The sequence below is a fragment of the Phyllobates terribilis genome, unplaced genomic scaffold (assembly GCF_046119375.1).
Source record: "Phyllobates terribilis strain yellow unplaced genomic scaffold, ASM4611937v1 Scaffold_3__8_contigs__length_932513732, whole genome shotgun sequence".
NCBI classification, from domain to species: domain Eukaryota; kingdom Metazoa; phylum Chordata; class Amphibia; order Anura; family Dendrobatidae; genus Phyllobates; species Phyllobates terribilis.
The window spans coordinates 632,206,831-632,216,261 of NW_027362763.1; positions in this window are offsets into that span (position 1 = coordinate 632,206,831).

The following is a 9,431-nucleotide window of genomic DNA, read 5'->3' on the forward strand; positions in this document are numbered from 1 at the left end:
GTTTTCAGCCAATTTTCTTACTTTTCAAAAATTTCACTTTTTGGTGAAAATATCCACTAAATGAAGGAAAAATGTGTGTGAGGGTACCCCAGGAGAGTTCCAAATATGTGTGGTCAAAATATATATATAACGGGGGTAAAATTGAAAAAAGTTGAAAAAAAAATTTTTTGGACTTAGACATTTTTCCGGCGTTTGTCAGACTTTCAGAAAGGGGAAAATGTCAGTGAGCGTTCCAATTTCAGTTCCAGAGCGATCCGCCCGAAGAGTCCTTTATATTTAGTCGTTTTCAGCCAATTTCTGACTTATTGAAAATTTCACTTTTTGGTGAAAATATCCATTAAATGAGGGAATAATATGTGTGAGGGTACCCCAGGAGAGTTCCAAATGTGTGTGGGTAGAATATATATATAATGGGGGTTTATATTGAAAAAAGTTGAAAAATTTTTTTTTTGGAATTAGTAATTTTTCCGGCGTTTGTCAGACTTTCAGAAAGGGGAAAATGTCAGTGAGCATTCTGATTTCAGTTCCAGAGCGATTTGCCCGATAAGTCCTTGATATTAAGTCGTTTTAGACCAATTTTCAGACTTTTTGAAAATTTCACTTTTTGGTGAAAATATTCATTAAATGAGGGAATAATATGTGTGAGGGTACCCCAGGAGAGTTCCAAATGTGTGTGGGTAGAATATATATCCCACCGGGGTAAAATTGAAAAAGTTGAAAAAAAAATTTTTTTATACTTAGTCCTTTTTCCGGCATTTGTCAGACTTTCAGAGAGGGGAAAATGTCAGTGTGCGTTCCGATTTCAGTTCCAGAGCGATTCGCCTGATTAGTCCTTGATATTTAGTCGTTTTTAGCCAATTTTCTGACTTTTAGAAAATTTCACTTTTTTGTGAAAATATCCACTAAATGAGGGAAAAATATATGTGCGGGTACCCCAGGAGAGTTCCAAATGTGTGTGGTCAGAATATATATATAACGGGGGTAAAATTGAAAAAGGTTGAAAAATTTTTTTTTTCGAATTAGTCATTTTTCCGGCGTTTGTCAGACTTTCAGAGAGTGGACAATGTCAGTGAGAGTTCCGATTTCAGTTCCAGAGTGATCCGCCCGAAGACTCCTTGATATTTATTCGTTTTCAGCCAATTTTCTGAATCTTTGAAAATTTCACTTTTTGGTGAAAATATCCATTAAATGAGGGAATAACATGTGTGAGGGTACCCCAGGAGAGTTCCAAATGTGTGTGTTCAGAATATAAATATAACAGTGGTAAAATTGAAAAAAGTTGAAAAAAAAAATTTTTTAGACTTAGTCATTTTTCCGGCATTTGTCAGACTTTCAGAGAGGGGAAAATGTCAGTGAGCGTTCCGATTTAAGTTCGAGAGCAATTCGCCCGATGAGTCCTTGATATTTAGTCGTTTTCAGCCAATTTCTGACTCTTTGAAAATTTTACTTTTTGGTGAAAATATCCATTAAATGAGGGAATAATATGTGTGAGGGTACCCCAGGAGAGTTCCAAATGTGTTTGGGCACAATATTTATATAAAAGGGGTAAAATTGAAAAAAGTTGAAAAAAATTTTTTTTGGACTTAGTCATTTTTCCGGCATTTGTCAGACTTTCAGAAAGGGGAAAATGTCAGTGAGCATTCCGATTTCAGTTCCAGAGCGATTGGCCCTATGAGTCCTTGATGTTTAATCGTTTTCATTCAATTTTCTGACTTTTTGAAAATTTCACTTTTTGGTGAAAATATCCATTAAATGAGGGAATAATATGTGTGAGGGTACCCCAGGAGAGTTCCAAATGTGTGTGGGTAGAATATATATATAATGGGGGTAACATTGAAAAAAGTTGAACATTTTTTTTTGTGGAATTAGTAATTTTTCCTGCGTTTGTCAGACTTTCAGAGAGGGGAAAATGTCAGTGAGCGTTCCAATGTCAGTTCCAGAGCAATTCCACTGATCAGTCCTTGATATTTAGTCGTTTTTAGTCAATTTTCTGACTTTTTGAAAATTTCATTTTTTTGTGAAAATATCAACTAAATGAGGGAAAAATGTGTGTGAGGGTACCCCAGGAGAGTCCCAAATGTGTGTGGTCAGAATGTATATATAACGGGGGTAAAATTGAAAAAAGTTGAAATTTTTTTTTCTGGACTTAGACATGTTTCCGGCGTTTGTCAGACTTTCAGAAAGGGGAAAATGTCAGTGAGCGTTCCGATTTCAGTTCCAGAGCGATTCGCCCGATGAGTCCTTGATATTTAATCTTTTTCAGCCAATTTTCTGAATTTTTGAAAATTTCACTTTTTGGTGAAAATATCCATTAAATGTGGGAATAATATGTGTGAGGGTACAACAGGAGAGTTCCAAATGTGTGTGGGAAGAATATATATCCCAAGGGGGTAAAATTGAAAAAGGTTGAAAAAAAAATTTTTTGGACTTAGTCATTTTTCTGCCATTTGTCAGACTTTCAGAGAGGGGAAAATGTCAGAGAGCGTCCCAATTTCAGTTCCAGAGCAATTTGAGTGATCAGTTCTTGATATTTAGTAGTTTTTAGCCAATTTTCTGACTTTTTGAAAATTTCACTTTTTTGTGAAAATATCCATTAAATGAGGGAATAATATGTGTGAGGGTACCCCAGGAGAGTTCCAAATGTGTGTGGGTAGAATATATATATAATGGGGGTTTATATTGAAAAAAGTTGAAAAATTTTTTTTTGGAATTAGTAATTTTTCCGGCGTTTGTCAGACTTTCAGAAAGGGGAAAATGTCAGTGAGCGTTCTGATTTCAGTTCCAGAGCGATTTGCCCGATAAGTCCTTGATATTAAGTCGTTTTAGACCAATTTTCAGACTTTTTGAAAATTTCACTTTTTTGTGAAAATATCCACTAAATGAGGGAAAAATATGTGTGAGGGTACCCCAGGAGAGTTCCAAATGTGTGTGGGTAGAATATATATCCCACCGGGGTAAAATTGAAAAAGTTGAAAAAAATTTTTTTTATACTTAGTCATTTTTCCGGCATTTGTCAGACTTTCAGAGAGGGGAAAATGTCAGTGTGCGTTCCGATTTCAGTTCCAGAGTGATTCGCCTGATTAGTCCTTGATATTTAGTCGTTTTTAGCCAATTTTCTGACTTTTAGAAAATTTCACTTTTTTGTGAAAATATCCACTAAATGAGGGAAAAATATGTGTGCGGGTACCCCAGGAGAGTTCGAAATGTGTGTGGTCAGAATATATATATAACGGGGGTAAAATTTAAAAAAGTTGAAAAAACTTTTTTTTGGACTTAGTCATTTTTCCAGCATTTTTCAGACATTCAGAGAGGGGAAAATGTCAGTGAGCGTTCCGATTTCAGTTACAGAGCGATTCGCCCTATGAGTCCTTGATATTTAGTCGTTTTCAGCCAATTTTCTGACTTTTAGAAATTTCAATTTTGGTGAAAATATCCATTAAATGAGGGAATAATATGTGTGAGTGTACCCCTGGAGAGTTCCAAATGTGTGTGGGCAGAATATATATCCCACGGGGGTAAAAGTGAAAAAAGTTGAAAAAATTTTTTTTTTTGCACTTAGTCATTTTTCCGGCATTTTTCAGGACTTTCAGAGAGGGGAAAATGTCAGTGAGTGTTCCGATTTCAGTTCCAGAGCGATTCGCCTGATGAGTCCTTGATATTTAGTTGTTTTCAGACAATTTTCTTACTTTTTGAAAATTTCACTTTTGGTGAAAATATCCATTAAATGAGGGAATAATATGTGTGATTGTACCCCAGGAGAGTTCCAAATGTTTGTGGGTAGAATATAGATATAACGGGGGTAAAATTGAAAAAGGTTGAAAAAATTTTTTTTTGGACTTAGTCATTTTTCCGGCATTTGTCAAACTTTCAGAGAGGGGAAATGTCAGTGAGTGTTCCGATTTCAGTTTAGAGCGATTGTCTCGATGAGTCCTTGATAATTAGTCGTTTTCAGCCAATTTTAAGAATTTTTGAAAATTTCACTTTTTAGTGAAAATATCCGCTAAATGAGGGAATAATATGTGTGAGGGTACCCCAGGAAAGTTCCACATGTGTGCGTAGAAGATACATCCCACGGGGGTAAAATTGAAAGAAAGTTGAAAAAAAAAATTGTTTGGACTTAGTCATTTTTCCGCCGTTTGTCAGACTTTCAGAGAGGGGAAATGTCAGTGAGAATTCCGATTTCAGTTCGAGAGCGGTTTGCCCGTTAAGTCCTTGAAATTTAGTCGTTTTCATCCAATTTTCTGACTTTTTGAAAGGTTCAGTTTTTTGTGAAAATATCCGCTAAATGAGGATATAATATATGTAAGGTTACCCCAGGACAGTTCCAAATGTGTTTGGGTAGAATATATATCCCACTGGGGTAAAATTGAAAAAAACTTGAAAAAAAATTCAGTTCCAGAGCTATTCGCCTGATGAGTCCTTCATATTTAGTCGTTTTCAGCCAATTTTCTGACTTTTTGAAAATTTCACTTTTTTGTGAAAATATTCGCTAAATGAGGGTATAATATGTGTAAGATTACCCCAGGACAGTTCCAAATGTGTTTGTGTAGAATATATATCCCACTGGGGTAAAATTGAAAAAATGTTGAAAAATTTTTTTTATAGACTTAGTCATTTTTCCGGCATTTATCAGACTTTCAGAGAGGGGAAATGTCAGTGAGCGTTCCGATTTCAGTTCCAGAGCGATTTGCCCGATGAGTCCTTGATATTTAGTCGTTTTCAGTCAATCTTCTGAATTTTTGAAAATTTCACTTTTTTGTGAAAATATCCGCTAAATGAGGGAATAATATGTGTGACGGTACACCAGGAGACTTCCAAATGTGTGTGGGTAGAAGATATATCCCACAGGGGTAAAATTGAAAGAAAGTTGAAAAAAAAAAATTTTTGGACTTAGTCATTTTTCCGGCATTTATCAGACTTTCAGAGAGGGGAAATGTCAGTGAGCATTCCGATTTCAGTTCCAGAGTGATTTTTCCATTGATTCCTTGAAATTTAGTCGTTTTCACCCAATTTTCTGACTTTTTGAAAGGTTCAGTTTTTTGTGAAAATATCCATTAAATGAGGGAATAATATGTCCGAGGGTACCCCAGGAGAGTTCCAGATGTGTGTGGGTAGAAGATATATCCCACGGGGGTAAAATTGAAAAAAGTTGAAAAAAAATTCAGTTCCAGAGCTATTCGCCCAATGAGTCCTTGATATTTAGTCATTTTCAGCCAATTTTCTGAATTTTTGAAAATTTCACTTTTTTGTGAAAATATCCTCTAAATGAGGGTATAATATGTGTAAGGTTACCCCAGGAGAGTTCCAAATGTGTGGGTAGAATATATATCCCACATGAGGTAAAATTGAAAAAAAGTGGAAAAAATTTTTTTTTGGACTTAGTCATTTTTCCGGCGTTTGTCAGATTTTCAGTAAGGTGAAATGTCAGTGAGTGTTCCGATTTCAGTTCCAGAGCGATTCGACCGTTGAGTCCTTGATATTTAGTCGTTTTCAGCCAATTTTCTGAATTTTCGATAATGTCACTTTTTTATGAAAATTTCCGCTAAATGAGGGACTAATATGTTAGAGGGCATCCCAGGAGGGTACCAAATGTGTGGGTAAAATATATATTGAACAGGGGGAAAATTGAAAAAAAGTTTAAAAAATTTTTTTTTGTGGACTTAGGAAATTTTCCAACTTGTGTCAGACTTTCAGAGAGGGGAACATGTCAGTGAGCGCATCCGATTTCAGTTCCAGAGCGATTCGCCCGATGAGTCATTCATACTTAGTCGTTTTCAGCCAAATTTCTGACTTTTTGAAAATTTCACTTTTTTGTGAAAATTTCCGCTAAATGAGGGACTAATATGTTAGAGGGCATCCCAGGAGGGCTCCAAATGTTTTGGTAAAATATATATCCCACAGGGGGAAAATTGAAAAAAAGTTGAAAAAATTTTTTTTTGTGGACTTAGGAAATTTTCCAACTTGTGTCAGACTTTCAGAGAGGGGAACATGTCAGTGAGCTCATACCAATTTCAGTTCCAGAGCGATTCGCCAAATGAGTTCTTCATACTTAGTCATTTTTTGGGCAAATTTCTGACTTTTTGAAAATGTCACTTTTTTGTGAAAATTTCCGCTAAATGAGGGACTTATATGTTAGAGGGCATCCCAGGAGGGCTCCAAATGTGTGGGTAAAATATATATCCCACGGGGGGAAAATTGAAAACATTTTTTTTTGTGGATTAAGAAAATTTTCAGACATGTGTCAGACTTCCAGAGAGGAGAAAATGTCAGTGAGCGCATCCGATTTCAGTTCCTGAGCGATTCGCCCGATGAGTCCTTCATACTTATTCGTTTTCAGAAGTCACAATTTTGACTTTCAGGACCCGCAAAACATTGGTAAATTGAACCCGCTCACCAGTTCCAAGCGTTTTGGGGTGTCCCCGGTTGCAGTAATGCAGCCTGCCCACTAGATGTCGCAAAAGAGACAAAAAGTGAAAAAGAACCAGAATAAGGAAATTTCTGGGAGCCGAATCCACCTGACAGTTCCAGGCCATCGGGCACTTTTTTTCATGCATCCCTAAAGTGGGTGTAGGGTGACACTCCATGCAAAGACCCAGTTTTGCGCACCACTGGCAGAATATATGAGAGAGGTACCTCTCAACCCCGACACATTTCGACTCATTTAAGCTGGTTTTCACCTCCATAGGCCCGGGTACGCGTTTTGGCTATGAGTCCCTGTTCGGCTTGAGGTCTGCACCTTGGCTGAACCCAGGCTTCCGCTGCTGCGTGGGGGGACTTTTGCCGGTCGCCCGTCCCAAGTCAGAGAGGTGTTCCTGGGTTGAAGTGAGCCTGGCCAGACCCCCCCCGCATGCCCTGGTTCTCCACATGGGGGCACCGTCAAGGCTAAAATCTGGATTTTTAGGCTGAGGAGAGGCTCCATGAGGGTGGATGCTTTTGTGGCTTCGACCCCAGTGCTGTTATACATCCAGTACCCCTTCTGCAAGGGCGCCTGTACCCGAGTCGTGCTTCCAGGACTCATGGGCACGTATCTCCTGACGACAGGGGTTTGCAGCCTCCGTAAGTGGGCAAGTCCCTACACGCACCCCTGCTCTTCCTCCGATCGATCTGGTGCATCGCTCCCGGGTGGGGAGGTGGCGCCGCTCGCTCGGCCCGTGCTTTGGAGCCCGCGCCAGCTTAAGGTGAGCGGTACCCTTCCTCCTCTACCCCCGGGCTTTCGACACCTATCTTTGGGCGAGCACGACGGACTCGCCTCCCGTCCGTGGAGGTGGCCGAGCCGTGGGGAGTTTGACCCGACCAGAGCAAAGGCAGCGGTCCGACGACCCGCACGGGGGCCCGTCGTCCGAATCGCTCCCTGTGCGGGGAAGCACAACGATCTTCTCCGAGGGCGGCCCTTTTCTTCCAGATGCATACCCGGCCAGCGGAGGCCCGCGCCGCCCCTCGTGTCCAAAAGGGCGGCCTCTGCGGCGGTGGCGAGAGCGGCGGTGGGTGGCGTCTCCACACCACAGCCGAGCTTCGCAATTTCCAGTCTTTTCCCGAGCCCCTACGTCAGTGGAGAGGACGACAGAGGTGTAGAGGCAGGCGAAGGCGGTTCTCACCGTGCGGTGTGCCCCAGGCCTACCGTCGCCTTCCCCCTTGACCGTCGTCCTCCCAGGCGGCTCGGCAGGGAGAAGGAGAGAGAGTGAGAGAGGGAGAGCGGAAACCCCAGAGAAGAGGGGTTAGATGGAGAAAGGGAGAAGGAACGAGGGCCAAGAGGTAGGGAGTATGGTGAAAGGCCGACCTGGGATCCCCCCGCGCTCCCGCCCCAGGCGGGGAGCAGCCCTGGGAAGAAAAGCCGCTCGGGCATCCCTTTGTGGTTACGTGCGCAAGCGGGAAGAGGGACTACGCTGGAGGGCGACGCCGACATTGCCAGGCCGACAACCACCCACGCGACCTCCATGTCGCCGGGATAGTACCGGAGCTGCGGTGAACCCCGACGGCCAGCCCCCCTCTCCCAATCCTCGTGCCTCTCCGCCGGTGGGTCGAGGACCCCCGCGGTGGAGGCAGGTCTAAGCCAGACGGAGGCGCCGTATAGGCCCACCCCCACACGCCATCTCCCTGAGCGACCCTGTGTGTCGTCTTGGGTGCTGTTGGTGAGACGGGGGCGGCCGTGGCATCCTCCGGAGGACAGTAACCTCGCCCTCCCCATGCAAGGAGTGTTTTCCAGACGCCTGCCGCTTCGGGACCATGCACTGCAAAGTGAGCCGCTCCTCCCGCACAGGTCCCCGAGTGCTGAGAGGGCTCCGTTCCCCGGCCCCCCCAGGGAAGCCCCACGCCATCCAGCATCCTCTCCGGACGTCGCACGCCCTGCCTATATCTGTTCCGTCTGGGCGCCCTGCCACCGCGGGGCTTTTCCGCCGCCCTCTCTTCCCGCAGGCCTCTCCTCTCCCGAACCTCGACACGGTCCAGTTGTGATGGGGGGCTACCTGGTTGATCCTGCCAGTAGCATATGCTTGTCTCAAAGATTAAGCCATGCATGTGTAAGTACACACGGACGGTACAGTGAAACTGCGAATGGCTCATTAAATCAGTTATGGTTCCTTTGATCGCTCCAAACCATTGACTCGGACAACTGTGATAATTCTAGAGCTAATACGTGCAAACGAGCACTGACCGCCAGGGATGCATGAATTTATCAGACCAAAACCAATCCGGGGTCCCGGGCGCGGCGTCAGGATGGTCCTCCGCAGGCTCCCCCCTGCCGTGCTCTCCCCGTAAGCGTTGCAACTCTGGATAACCTTGGGCCGATCGCACGTCCCCGTGATGGCAACGATCCATTCGGGTGTCTGCCCTATCAACTTTTGATGGTACTTTCTGTGCCTACCATGGTGACCACGGGTAATGGAGAATCAGGGTTCGATTCCGGAGAGGGAGCCCGAGAAACGGCTACCACATCCAAGGAAGGCAGCAGGCGCGCAAATTACCCACTCCCGACCCGGTGAGGTAGTAATGAAAAATAACAATACAGGACTCTTTCGAGGCTCTGTAATTGGAATGAGTACACTTTAAATCCTTTAACGAGGATCTATTGGAGGTCAAGTCTGGTACCAGCAGCTGCGGTAATTCCAGCTCCAGTAGCGTACACTAAAGCTGCTGCAGTTAAAAAGCTCATAGTTGGATCTTGGGATCGAGCTGGCTGTCCGCCGCAAGGCGTGCTACCGCCAGTCCCAGCCCCTTTGCCTTGGGGTGCCTCCCCGATGCTCCTGACTGAGTGTCCCGGGGGCCCGAAGCGTTTACTTTGAAAAAATTAGAGTGTTCAAAGCAGGCAGCCACGCCTGAATACTCCAGCTAGGAATAATGGAATAGGACTCCGGTTCTATTTTGTTGGTTGTCGGAACTGGGGCCATGATTAAGAGGGACGGCCGGGGGCATCCGTATTGCGCCGCTAGAGGTGA